This window comes from Megalobrama amblycephala, linkage group LG8, assembly GCF_018812025.1.
Source record: "Megalobrama amblycephala isolate DHTTF-2021 linkage group LG8, ASM1881202v1, whole genome shotgun sequence".
In the NCBI taxonomy this organism is placed as follows: domain Eukaryota; kingdom Metazoa; phylum Chordata; class Actinopteri; order Cypriniformes; family Xenocyprididae; genus Megalobrama; species Megalobrama amblycephala.
Window position 1 is genome coordinate 18144579 of NC_063051.1, and position 14852 is coordinate 18159430.

Here is a 14852-nt window from a genome sequence, read left to right on the forward strand (position 1 = left end):
TGACTCGTCCATAGACAGCAATATAATACTACACTAATATAATATATCACTTTCAAGGTCCAGAAAGGTACTAAAGACATTGTTAAAACAATCGATGTAACTGCAGTGGTCTTTAATTTTATGAAGCGACAAGAATACTTTTTGTGCACAAAAACAAAACATAAATAACAACTTTATTCAACATTATCTTCTCTTCGGTGTCATTCTCATACATTGTTTACGTCCAGCGCTTCCGGGTTTTACGTCAGAACGCCGACTCATTATTGGCCAGCTCCTGCGTCAGCAGCACGATGCATGCGTCACGTGTACAGCTTTGGCCAATACTGAGCCGGCATTTGGACGTAAACACGGAAGCCTTCACTGTGCTTACTGCGTCACCTGTGTAAGGATAATGACAGGAAAGAGAAGAGATTATTTTGTTTTTGCACACAAAAAGTATTCTAGTGCAGTCATGTCGACTGTTTTAATGATATCTTTAGTACCTTTCTGGACCTTGAAAGTGATAATTATATTGTTGTCTATGGAAGATTTATATACCTCTTGGATCTCATAAAAATATCTTCATTTGTGTTCTGAAGATGAATGAAGGTCTTACGGTTGTGGAACGACATGAGGGTGAGTAAATAATGACAGAATTTTCATTTTTGGGTGAACAAACCCTTTAAGGCACAGAAACACTAGCAAATAGAAATTTTGCAGGCAAAGAAGGTTCATTGTCCATTATCAATAGCAATGCAAGCATAGCTTACTAATAGGTAATTTCTAAAACAAGCAGCTTTATATTGGTCAGTGCAATGAATTTGCATGTTAAAAGTTTATGCAAAATTCCAGATCGCACATATAATCTTATTGAGAATTTCCACCCAACACAAGGGGCTGTTCGCATAATGTTTTTGCATTCCAGTGTTTTTCCGTCAATTTTCTACATAAAAAATGTAGTTGTCACATACTGTCTTGACTTGATAATCTACAGCTAAGATGCATGATGTAGGAGGACGATAAACTCACATCTAATAACCACTAGGAACAGAGAAACACGAGCACAAAACGTTAACACAAGACAAAGAACAGAAGATAACTGAGGGTATATACATAAGATAACAAGATGCTAAATGAAGGACAGGTGTAGGTAATATGTTGTCATGATAACAAACAAGGGATGCTTTGGAAACTAACAAGACAGCAAAGGAAACAAGGGAAACAGGAACTAAACCACAGGAACTGAACACAGGCACAGCACAACAACAAGATATCTAACTAAAAGTCCATGAAGCAGAGACAGATGTCAGCAGTAGACAGATGTGTTTAACAATTGTGCTAGCATCTTGCGTCTTTTGCAGCGTCTCATGCATAGCATTGCATTTCTAATACACTGCACTCAAGTTCTTCTTTATTTTTTAGTTTAAAGAAATTCAAAATTTTAAAAATGCATCCCTAGACATTTTTTTTTTTTTTTTTGCATCCTCGCGTTTTTAAGGTGCCATAGAACCAGTTTTTACAAGATGTAATATAAGTCTAAGGTGTCCCCTGAATGTGTCTGTGAAGTTCAAAATACCGCATAGATTTTTTTAAATGATTTTTTTAACTGCCTATTTTGGGGCATCATTAACTATGCACCGATTCAGGCTGCGGCCCCTTTAAATCGCGCGCTTCCTGCATTATACAGATTGCAAGTGTTTAAAAATGAAAATAGCGATGGCTCTCTTGTCTCCGTGTATACAGTGAGAAGCGATGGTAACTTTAACCACATTTAACAGTACATTAACAACATGCTAACGAAACATTTAGAAAGACAATTTACAAATATCACTAAAAATATCATGTAATCATGGATCATGTCAGTTATTATTGCTCCATCTGCCATTTTTCGCTATTGTTCTTGCTTGCTTACCTAGTCTGATGATTCAGCTGTGCACAGATCCAGACGTTAATACTGGCTGCCCTTGTGTAATGCCTCGATCATGGGCTGGCATATGCAAATATTGGGGGCGTACACCCTGACTGTTACGTAACAGACGGTGTTATGTTGAGATTCGCCTGTTCTTCGGAGGTCTTTTAAACAAATGAGACTTACATAAGGAGGAGGAAACAATGGTGTTTGAGACTCACTGTATGTCATTTCCATGTACTGAACTCTTGTTATTCAACTATACCAAGGTAAATTCAATTTTTGATTCTAGGGCACCTTTAACCACAAAACTTTAAATTCCTTATATAATATCATAAATATGACTTAACATTATCGCTCATAACCCTGTGTACACAAAAGTCTTCCATCTGCCTTGAGTTTGGCACTGCTATTTTGAGGACACTTCACCTATGCACAGTAGCTCTTTCATGTATTAGATCAGTGGAGTTTCCTGTTTTTATGTGGTCTGTCTTCCTGTGGTGAGGGTTAGGCAGGAAGGATCTCAGGTGACCGACTGCAAAGCCAATATGTTTACCCTGTCACCTTGTTTCTAACCCATTTCTGTCTTTAAACTTGATGGCCCCTTCATTGTAAGTATGTTGTTAGTTTGCAACATCACATTAAGAAGATAGCTAATGACCAAGAAGTTAAACTTGGCTAATGATTCATCTAAAGTAATTACACTTTTTACATTTCTACATTTGTACATTTAGCATGAAAGCAATAAATACTTGAATCCAAAACTTTTAATAATACGTTATTGTATTATAGTTATTATATTGTTCACTCCTAGCAAGCAGACGTTTTTTATAAATTATAGTTTTCACTTATTACATGTGAGTTGAGTGGAGCGCGTCTCTCATCGTTCATGGTTATCCAGTCCATATAAATATTCTCCATTGGATGGAAACTACTCAAGAGTTGTGTTCAGGTCATGTCTGTTGTGCTGGTCTGTGTGCATTTCTCCCATGAGGATTGGTTAAGTTTAGGCAGCTTTGTCATATTCAGAGGTTCACGTCAGTGTGGTCATTAATCATGCTGTCTGTAGGAGGTGCCGTTCTCCTTTAGCTTCGGCCCTAACGTGCCCACTGTTATCAGCAGTACTCACTCGTTCAGCCTTTCCACTCTCCTCATCACTGGCATTTCTCAATTACACTTTTTTATCCTTAGATGAAGTGTGTCTTTTCTATGTAACACATTTAAAATACATGGTTAAATACACGGTAAAAGCAGTTTTAGCATTTCTAATCAGGCACTGAATAATACCTGTAAAAAGTTGCTTTAGTTGCTGTCAGTGTGAACAGGGCTTTCTTTATGTTATTCGCAATTAAATTTACCTATGTACTGCATTCGATTAAGAACTTCTCAACTAGTATGTAATAAGAAAGAAAGACATAATACATCCTCCATGTTGGCTTTGTAATGTTAACTGCTTTCAGCTGTATTCAGTGTTATTGTAAACATAGTTTATGTAAGTGAAATAAAGCTGGAAAAATATAAATATTAGATGATAAACTCTAATGAAATAAATAAGTTTCAGTTGAAGTACTAAAATTACGGTAACACTTTAGATTAGGTACACATAATCTATTAACTAGTTGTTTATTAGCATGCGTATTAATGGCATATTGGCTGTTTATTAATACTTATAAATGCCGTATTCTGCATGACCCATACCTACACATAACCACTACAACAACAACTACCTTACTTACTATCAATTAGCAGTAATTGTATAAAACTGTACAGCTGTATAAAATTAATTCTATTTGCGTCATTGAATAATTTCCCTGTTATCACTGTAAAGCTGCTTTGAAACAATCTGTATTGTATAAAGTGCTATATAAATATAGGTGACTTGACTAGTGAATATGTGTAACTGAGATCCACTGGAGGCGAGCTTGAAGAACCCAAGTGAAGTTTATTTAAATCCCAACATTAATCCACATATGAACAAAATACACAAACAAAGACTTGACTTGACTTGACTCGACTCGACTCGACTCGACTCGACTCGAAACAGAAATTCACCAAACAATGGTTACAGGGACAATACTTGACAAAAACAAGGCAAACATGAGGGCTTAAAGGCACAAGGACTAATGACAAAACAAGGGACACCTGTGCACAATCAAACCAATGAACTAATGACAACATAGCACATGGCAGGATCACATGACTAGAACATGACACAAACAAGGGAAGCATCATGGCAAACAGGAACATGAAACATGACTAAACTTCAAAAATAAGACATGAAACATGAACATGAAATAAAACCAAAATTACTAAAACTGAAATAAAAATATTATTTTTTAAAACTATATATATATATATATATATATTTGTCTACTAAAATTTCTTGGAAAGATATTACTTTTCATCAGCAGAACATTTCAAAACACCTTAAATAACACATACAGCGCACAGAAGAGATGTATGTCTATCCGTCATACCCTTGCAAAGATGGCACTGCTGTGAATAAGGTCTATAGTGCACAGCACGTCCTGATTTCGGGTTTTGTTTTTATTTTGTTGATCCTGGAACAACATTCCTGTCAGAAAATGTAATCACAACCATATCCCTACCCCTAAACCTAACACTACCCAATAAGTTATCCCTAAAATCAGAGAGAAATTATAGCTGAATAATACTGATGTAAAAGCACCTAACCCTGGTTTTAAGCCTAAACTTGACATAAACTGTAAACTTGTTCCTCAGATCTGATTGGTTGATTGGAATGTTTCCCCAGGAACTTGCTGCACTTGGTAAAATCAGGTTCTGCTAGTGTCCACTGAATGCATACTTCAGAATCTCAGTGGAAGTAAAAGGTCATCCAGGTATTTTTGGCCTATTCTTTTATTACACTCATTTCACATTTTTTGCATACTTTTTAGAACAGATGTTGTCCCCTTTGCAGTTAATTAATTCATGCAAGGTTTCAAAGGCAATTGATGGCAAAAGAACATGTGAATTCCATTCTTAGAAGATTTTCTTTTTGTTTTTAGTCATTTGTAATCAGTGTGAAAGAATGTGGACCTGCGGGAACGTTCTGTGCATGTTTGTAAATCTCACATTGTTGTTGACAGAAGAATGAGCCAGACTGCCACAAAACAGGACAAGGTGAGTATGATCAATCTTACATTGTTACAAAATCATTCAACATAGAGCTGAATCTATACAGAAAATGCCACAAGGACATTAAGTAATTTCTAAAAGCTCAATGCACTTCAGGCATGGTTTAGATCTTCTAATATCTCTTATTCAGTGAGGACAGAAAACTCCATGTCTTCTGCCAAGCAGCTCATGCACAACAGCAGCAGATGTGGTTCAGATTTTCACCCTTTGGTCCTACTGACTTTGCACCCTACAATCTGCAGCCTTACGTATCTTCAAAGAGCCCTAGAAACACGTGAGTGCTTTAAAGAGTCTTTGTATCTAACAGACTGGAAAGAAACTCATTATTTAAGAGTCGCTCGTTCGTGACACATTTGAACAAACAATAATGGGCTGTTTCATTTTGCAAGTACATTTTTTCTGTGGACCTCCCGATCAGAGGAATCATTCTTCAGGCTTGTAAATGTTCTCATTCCTCCCCCTCTCTGTTCTGCATTGGTATCTCCCACTCACATTGCAAAGGGCTGGAAATTTTGCACACTGCAACCTTTCTGTCGGTGAACATGAATATTTATTCATTGTTTGCATTTGCCCTCTCTGCCTCCTCCCTCTCTCCCGTTCTGTCTGTCAAACTTCCCATTTTCTGTCATTTCTCTTTCATCTTCCTCTCCATTGTTATCTCACCTTCTCATTTGTTAGGGTTTATATCTGTACCTACCAATACATACTGTACAGAACAGGCAGGTATCTTATCAGGCCCTCTGTCAATATGGAAATCTTGAGCTCATCATTTATGTCTGGATGAGAAAGACTGATGAATGTTTGTGGTCAAGGTTTAGGCTTGTTTGTCACATGCAAGTTCTAAAGTCCATGTTAAGCTGAACATTATTAGGTACTGGCACAGTTTTTTCTTTAAAGGGGGCGTTCTCTCAGTTTTAGGTTTTACATACCTGTCAGAGGATTTCTGCAGGGGAATTTCCACACGCTCCATGCTTCACCTCTGTTGCCTGAGAAAGTGTGGCAGCGCAGACAGACATCTGTAGTCATAACAAAGTCTTAGTCAGAACAAAAGAATTTTAATGGGGTAATGTGAGGTCGGATGGGTCTGTTTTGTATATTGGAATAGGTTCTTCAGTCAGAGAAAAGTACAAGCCCTATTTTTATAAGGACCTTATCACTAGCCACTGTGTGAAAAGGAAACCTGATAATTTTTTGGCACACTAGTCTATCTGTACAGGACTTATGCTTCCAGGCAAACCAAATGCGTAAAATAAAGATTTTCCAGCTAATTTGGCTTCTGATGAATTGCTGGATTATCTTGACACCTTAAATGATATATTTATGTCATGATTAATGTTATTTAAAGTCTAGATCCTATAGATTATAGTGGAAATTGGATTTTTGGTTATAAATGAATGTTAATCATATTTATGCTCTAAAATGCCTCTGTAAAGGCATGATGAGTAGCTCTCTTTCTGCCCTACGGCATTATCTCTATGCTTTTTTTCACCAGCTGTATGTAGCATCATCTAGCTGCATTGAAGGACCCCAATCATTCAGGTTTTAAATGATCTGTTGACTAGATTATTCCTACTAATTACATTGGCTATTGCTGTCATTACCCTTTGAGTGCATCCATAATGGTGTGGACCAATTTTGGCTCAGATTGGCTTCTCATAGCTCCCAAAATCAAATTAACAATGCTGTTGGTGGGCCATAGTGCCCTGAAAAGTAATCTTCTCATTCAAAAAAAAAAAAAAAAAAAAAAACTATTTTCCTTGGCATTTCTTCCATCCAGTGAAAGTGATGATAACCATGGGTCATCAAGCTCTAAAAATGTCAAATCCTAATCATATGGGACTCTCTTTTTTGTTGCAATATCCCTCTGAAGTCTTCTAAAATCAGTAGCTTATTGAGAAATTCACTGAATTTTTTTTTTAAAACCAATTGCTTTGCCATTATTTTACAAGAAAGGCATTTGCTCATTCAAAAAAGGTAAAAAAAAATAAGTCAAAATAAGGCAATAAAAACTCCATATCTAACTTAAGACATTTTTTAAAAAAATCTTTCCTTGAATAAACTGTTGACAAAGTTAAGAAAATGAGTACTTTGCCTATACCACACCTTACTACCCAAACTTAACTCTATCCTAAAAACACACGCTGTATTATTATGTCATGTTCGTACTGGAACAGTATCTGCTATTCACATTATGACCATGCAATTTTTCACATACTTTCTGTACAAAAGCATATAAGAAATAAGAGTGATTATATTTTTTCTGATTATATGTGTAAAGAAACATAAAACCATAAAACTAAGCTAAACCTTAAAAATGAAATGCATTCTGGTTAGACGACAAGTTAGGGTGGTTGCACCTTAAAAAAAATTAGATGACTAAGCTGCTCTGTTGAATTATTACCTCCTTCTGGAATGATCCCAATATAATTGCAAATGCAGTGTGTGCCAGCCCATAAACGCCTCCTTGCTTTGTTTTCTTTGGCCATTAAATAACCAACACAAGTGAATTGAGTTTATTATGACAGGTAATCAGTCTTTTCAGGTATTTAAAACACTGAATGACTTTTTTTCTCTTTGTGCACAAACGTCAAGAAAGCGATGATGGTGAGGTTTGTCTCATACAGAAAAAAAGATAAAGTGATGATTTGCATAAGAATGTCTAATTGATGGCAAGAGGAAGAAATGTTTAATCTGCAGTATTGTCATTGTCAATCAGTGTTTTTGTCTGCTCTTGAACTGGTGCTCATCTTTCTGCTCTCCTGGAAAATGCATTAATGTTTTTCAGAGCATGAGTAATGTCAAGAATGAGTACACAGCAAAATCTCCAGAGTTAAATCAACTCTGCTCAGAGTACATATGGTCCCTCTCTAAATAGTGTTAAAATAACACTGAAGCAGAGTTAAAGTTAATGAGATAATTAAGCAATTAATTAAATAATGGTTGTTCATTAGTGATGAACACCTGCTGTTAACAAGCAGAATCACTGAAGAAAAGAGAAACACAAGAACTACAACTGACTTCAGTCGCAGACTTATTAATTGCTTAATTATCTCATTAACTTTAACTCTGTTTCAGTGTTACTTTAACACTATTTAGAGAGGGACCAAATGTACTCTGAGCAGAGTTGATTTAACTCTGGAGATTTTACTGTGTAGGCTTTCTGACACAGGGGTGTTGTACTTGTAGGATGCTACTGTATGGCTACTGAAATCTTGTCAGTTAATTGTCAGTATTTTGCTCATCATTAAAGGAACAGAAACCTTCAGGTCGTTGGTTTACTTTGTGAAAGTAAATGTTGACCAGGGGCTGTCGAGTTATATCAAGCTGACAAACTTTTATTGTCCTTTTTGGAGTTTGATAAGTCAAGTCAAGTCACCTTTATTTATATAGCGCTTTATACAATAGATACATATAGATATAGTGCTTTATACAATAGATCGTTTCAAAGAAACTTCACAGTAATAAAGTAAAATAACGATTATTAATAATGCAAACGTCATCAAATATGAGAAAAATTCAGATTCTGCTGCTCTACAGAAGACAATAGTGTGATTATTCATCTGAAGTCAGTTCAGTGTTGATTCAGTTCAGTTCAATAACTGTGTAAGTTCATCAATTATGAAATGAGTTCAAATCAATTCAGCTATAGAAGCATCTCAGACAATAGTGTTGTTATTCAGCTCAGTTCATTCTTCATTCAATTCAGTCCAATAACAGGGTTGATGTTGCAAAATATGTCAGTTATGAAACAAAGTCAATTCAGCTCTGCAGCTCTTGCAGAAAGTTTTGTTCTCATCCAATATCCAATAGTGTCAGTGCAGTCAAATCAATAATATTTCTTAATGTTAAGTGTCTTTTAAACCCCAGCAAGCCAAAGACTATAGTGGCAAGCCTCTGAACACCATTTACTCATGGTGTGGAAAAGAGCAGTATCAACATTATACTAAATTTCTCCTTTTGTGTTGAACAGAAATAAAATTTTGCTTTTAAAATGAGTAAGGGAGTAAGTAAATGATCACACAGTTTTAATTTTTGGGTGAATTATTGCTTTAATATTACTGAAACAGACAGATAATGAGGGGTATGCTGGGTGGGATGATGGAGATTTGTGATATGAGCCCTATTATATCAGACATGGGACTGAGAGAATCCACAAGGAATAGCCAGACAGACAGAGAAAGTGCTGCGAGAGACAGAAAAGCAGGAAGTGGGTTGATGAGAATCATTTTGTCAGTATAGTGTTATTGTTCATGATATTTGTGGTTGTTCATGGGCGGATCTTATATTTATCCATTCATATAGTTTACATTATTTATAAGGCAATGAGGCATAACACACATTTACACAGTCAGGGCCAACATCTTGATCTGTGTTCATTTCCTCAAGACAAAATGTTTGTTTGTTTTTGAGTTTTTAATTTTTTTAATTAAGTGTTATTCAGAAATGTTAAAATAATTTATATTTAATTATTATAGAAGTATATATATATATATGTGTGTGTGTGTGTGTGTAATACTGTAATGTAATATAATATTAATATGTAATAATGGTCATTAACTTCTGACCATTTTTCATATATACCTAGTAATCTGTTGTGTGTTTTTGGTGGAATTTAATTTTTACTATGAAAAGGCAAAATGGAAACTTAGGATCATGCAAACCTGTAAATTCCTATTTTGCACTTTGAGGTCTGTATGAATGTGAAAGCAGAAATATGTTCTAGTTCTGTGACACACTAAAATAACCATATGGCTACTGGTCTTTGATAGTGAGAGATAAAAAGAGAGACAGATAAAAACAGATAGGGACCTATAAAACACATTAGGATGAAAATCATGGTTCATGTGTCATATCTAAAGTGTATCAGAAATACATGAACACAGGTCACTGCTGTGCTCGTAAAGTGATTCCATGGGGTTTATAAGAGCCAGGAGTGATAAATTCCATGCAGTGTTTCTTACTATTTGTCTGTGTAGGAAGGAAGGCTGTCTCGCACTTCATTAGAATAACATAGCAGGAATTATGTCATCATACCCCTAGCTCAGATGTCATCAAAAACACCTATGAATCAGACACAGTTCTTGCACTCAGAATTAAACTTTTTCTGTTTTTAAATGCCTTGACACCAGTCGGTTTTTGGAGAATTTGCATTGTGCAAGTGTAATTTTGTGGAAGGAACAAATTGCAATGCAAGTGTTACAGCTTAGGCTCCCACCTTATTCACATGCCGAGAGTTTTATGAATACAACATGACTCACTGGCACCTGTAACAGAAAGAGTATATTTCAACATCCACACCCAGAAACGCCTATTTTCTGCTTTACAGTGAAAGTAAGTTCAAGTCTTTACAAGCTGAGTGAAACACACAGTCCAGCTGAAGTTTCTGTTTCTCAGTTAGTTCCTCAGGGGCCAGTTTTAGCTCTACACTATTACAGTGTAAATTTTTGTGGTGGAGGAGGTACATGGCCAGTGCTACCGAGTCCGTATTACAGGGTCCTCCCTTTCACACACAGGCTTGTTTGAATGGCAGATCAGTTTCTTCCTACAGCTCTCTTAGCCTGCCGCTTTCTTCAACTAAGACCATGTATGGTCAGGGACCAATTCGAGAGTGGATGGGAGGAGGGACAGCTGGGAACAGTCAAGGCCCCAGTGGTAAAATTAACTTGAGAACAAGTATTTATTTTGAGGACCAGCATAATCAGAGCTGAAAAAGAATGAAAGGCAGTGAGGGCAGAGTAATATTTAAGACTTATAGACTTCCACTATGAACAAATGAGTCAGCCAGATTGTATTTCTGTAATAGCAACTTTATGAAGATGTCCAAAAACTCAGCATTCATTATGTAGACAGTATTCAGATCAGGGGCCAGTTGCATAAACTTAGTCACTATATTAAGACTGTGTCTTAAGAACTAGTTTGACCAACTTGCAGTTAACCAAGGGGTATTCAATGTTATTTTTCTAATTCAAATTACACCAGTCTACCTTTTTATATAACATACTTAAAATCAGAACCACTCTTCAAGAAATACATTAGTGTCTTAACTTTTAAGACTAGTCTAAGTGGTTTATGCAACCGGCCCCAGATGTACATCCACTGAGATATTAAAAAAAAAAAAACACATAAAAACTATAGTACAAAAGTTGCAACCAAACTAAAGAACACAAGTCAAAGGAAAATTGCTACATACATGTAGTAGGCTATGTCTGGGAACATATTTATACTGCATATTTGCGTTTAACATAGCTAAGTTCAGTAGGCCTAGACATGTAAAGTCGGCTGTATGAATTCGGACACGGCTACTCATGCACTCAAGTCACCTTTTTCCTCAGAGGAAATAAACACAGTACATTTCTTCTCAAATTAGGCTACTTGCAAGAACATGACACATTCTTTTAACCATAACTAAGTTTAAACTGTACATTTTAAGTAGGTTCTTCTCATGAGCTTCTGCATATTGCCTTTTCACAGCCTGATGACGCATTTCCTCAGTTATTAACATCTGATTGTATATTTATAACATTATACTGTACATTGTTATATTGCCTTGGCTTTTAATTACCTAAAAATAAAATAAAAATAAAATGGTAACACTTTACAATATGGTTCATTAGTTAACATTAGTTAACTATATTAGTTAACATGAACTAATAATGAACTGCACTTATACAGCATCTATTAATCTTTGTTCATGTGAATTTCAATATTTACTAATAGGCTACACTATTAAAATCTTGTTAACATTAGTTAATGCACTGTGAACTAACATGAACAAACAATGAACAGCTGTATTTTCATTAACATTAATGATGATTAGTAAATACAGTAGGCCTAACAAATGTAGCCTACTGCTCATCGTTCATGTTAGTTACATTAACTAATGTTCAACGAATGAACCTTATTGTACCTGTGTGCATCAATGTTACCAAATAAATAAATGATGTAAAGACTGGCACACGGGCTTACGCGACTGTTTGACTTGCAAAGTAGACAGCTGCGTTGATTATAATGGAGCGTTCTGGTAGTTGTTGCTCTTGCAGCGTAGATGATTCCGATTAATGAAAACAATCCGCTTCGGGTTTTCTGTTTCACTCGTGGGTTCAGTGCAGTGGCGCTGTACTGTATCATGTTTCCGTCTTCGTCTCCTCCTCTTGCCGCCATTTCACATAGTCGAGATTTTCGCTTACCGTGTCATGGTGGAACAGAGTCCTGCAATAATGAGAGTAGGCTGTGTGTATAGGATAGTAATACCAGTGTATTACCATGTCGACGTTGCGCCTGGCGCTATATTGCTTTGCGGGGTTTTTGTTTATGTTTTTGTTTTCTCTTTAATAATAGAAATATGTTGTATTATCTCTTTATATGATGTTATACTAGCTCTTTAATCGTATTAATACATTATTATCCTTAATCATAAAATAATATAGGCCTAACATGTTTTATTTATTTGTTTTTATCAATAGTCATCCCCGCGCAGACGTTCATTTTCATTGCATTTTTTTTTTTTTTAATTTACCAACAATATCTGCTAAATTACCACCATTCTAATTATTCTCACAATAACCTGTTATTAACCACCACTATCATCAAACAAATGGCAAAAAAAAAAGATTATTAAAGTTTTTTGCACTGTTCCATTATGTATTTAACGGTAACATATTGGTGGAAACACTATAACTTATGAGCCTATATTTTTAATATAAATATATATATTCTAATCAGTCCACCTTTTACACACATTTATCAATTTTTATCGCCAAAAGTGTCTGAATTCATATCCCAGATATATTTCCCAAATGTGTTCAAGTAAGCTGACTGAAACATTGATGTCTCATTAGCCTAATTGGTAAGCTTTGTGTCGCTATCAAGTCAATTTAGGCAAACTATACCTTTGTTTGTAATGTAATTTTATGGGCTAGTTTGATCTGTTATTCCTTTATTTACAAAATGGTAAAACTAGCGACTTATTTTGTGGACAGCATATAACAGCTGAGGTTGCTTTTAGTCCCTCTAGAGGTCATGATGGCACCTGCACATATAGTACTCTTTTGCAAACTCCATGAAAATGATTAAAGAATACTCAACTTTATTGAACATATTTGGCATGTAGCATCCAGTTTAACTAAGAATAATAGCCTCTCTGGACAATTTTCAGTGCTTCTTCAAAGCAGTGTTACAAAACATAGCTAATGTGTTAATAAGTAACATTTACAGTTGAAGTATTTTAAACATCAACTATGACTGGATAAATAAAATCTAGACTACTGCATATAACGCTAAACGTGTCTTCACAAATTATAAGGATTTCAGGGAATATACCTGTGATCTTTTCATAAGTTGCATTTGAATTGTCTCAATGTTTTGTGACTATTTGTAACATTAAAGAGAGTTTTGGCCAGTTAGGCAGGTCTTTTTTGATTCTTCTATTTATTGCCGTCACATAATGAATGATATAGTGAATGATAATGAATAATGAATGATAATGAATGATAGCACTTCAAATGTATTTAAGAAATATTTTTAATTTCAAGTCGTCAGGAAAAAGCCTACTCAATGCAGTTTCTAAAAGTGTCCACTAGATGGCAGCAAGTGATTGATTTCCTCCAACTCTTCCTTCGCTTGAAGGAAATGGAAAGGTATCATGCTAAATTCTATTAGGCCTATGACACGTAAAATTAAGACTAAAAGTACACTATTTATGTTATGTTATTACACATATTTATAACTTATAGATTTATATGTTGAACTACACACTAGTGCCCTTTAGTCTGTTTCTTAAGGAACATAAAAGGACAATTGAGATGGTTCCATTCGTCCATCCTATTTGTGTTTTTGGCCTTTTGCACAACGACACAATCCAACACATTTTGTTGATTTGTTTAAAGTGTCATGGACTTTAGTTTCTGTGAACCAGCTGTGTGTATGAAGGTATTCTGTTATGTATTATGTTAACACGGATCAGTTACACAAAAATGTAAATGTTGCATGACATTTTATAGAACTGAATGAATAGTTAAAGCAAACCTTTCAGTCTTTATGACAGATTATAAGAATGGCACAGCTGTGGACACCATGTGGTGTATGAATTATTAATACAGTTCTGATGTTTCATGCATTTTTAGAGACTTCCCACACACATTAAATGTTCTATGGGAACAAAGATGACATTGAATCTGAGAATGACATGATCCTTAAGTTTCAGAGGTAATTTGAATTGTGTGTGTATTATTTATATATATATATATATATATATATATATATATATATATCACACACCGATCAGGCATAACATTATGACCACCTACCTAATATTGTGTTGGTCCCTCTTTCACTGCCAAAACAGCCCTGACCCATCGAGGCATGAACTCCACTAGACCCCTGAAGGTGTGCTGTGGTATCTGGCACCAAGATATTAGCAGCAGATCCTTCAAGTCCTGCAAGTTGCGAGGAGGGTCCTCCATGGAATGGACTTGTTTGTTCAGCACATCCCACAGATGCTTGATTGGATTGAGATCTGGGGAATTTGGAAGCCAAGTCAACACCTCAAACTCGTTGTTGTGCTCCTCAAACCATTCCTGAACCATTTTTGCTTTGTGGCAGGGCACATTATCCTGCTGAAAGAGGCCACAGCCACCAGGGAATACTGTTTCCATGAAAGGGTGTACATGGGGGTCTGCAACAGTGCTTAGGTTGGTGGTACGTGTAACATCCTCATGGATGGCAGGACCCAAGGTTTCCCAGCAGAACATTACCCAAAGCATCACACTGCCTCCACCAGCTTGCCTTCTTCCCATAGTGCATCCTT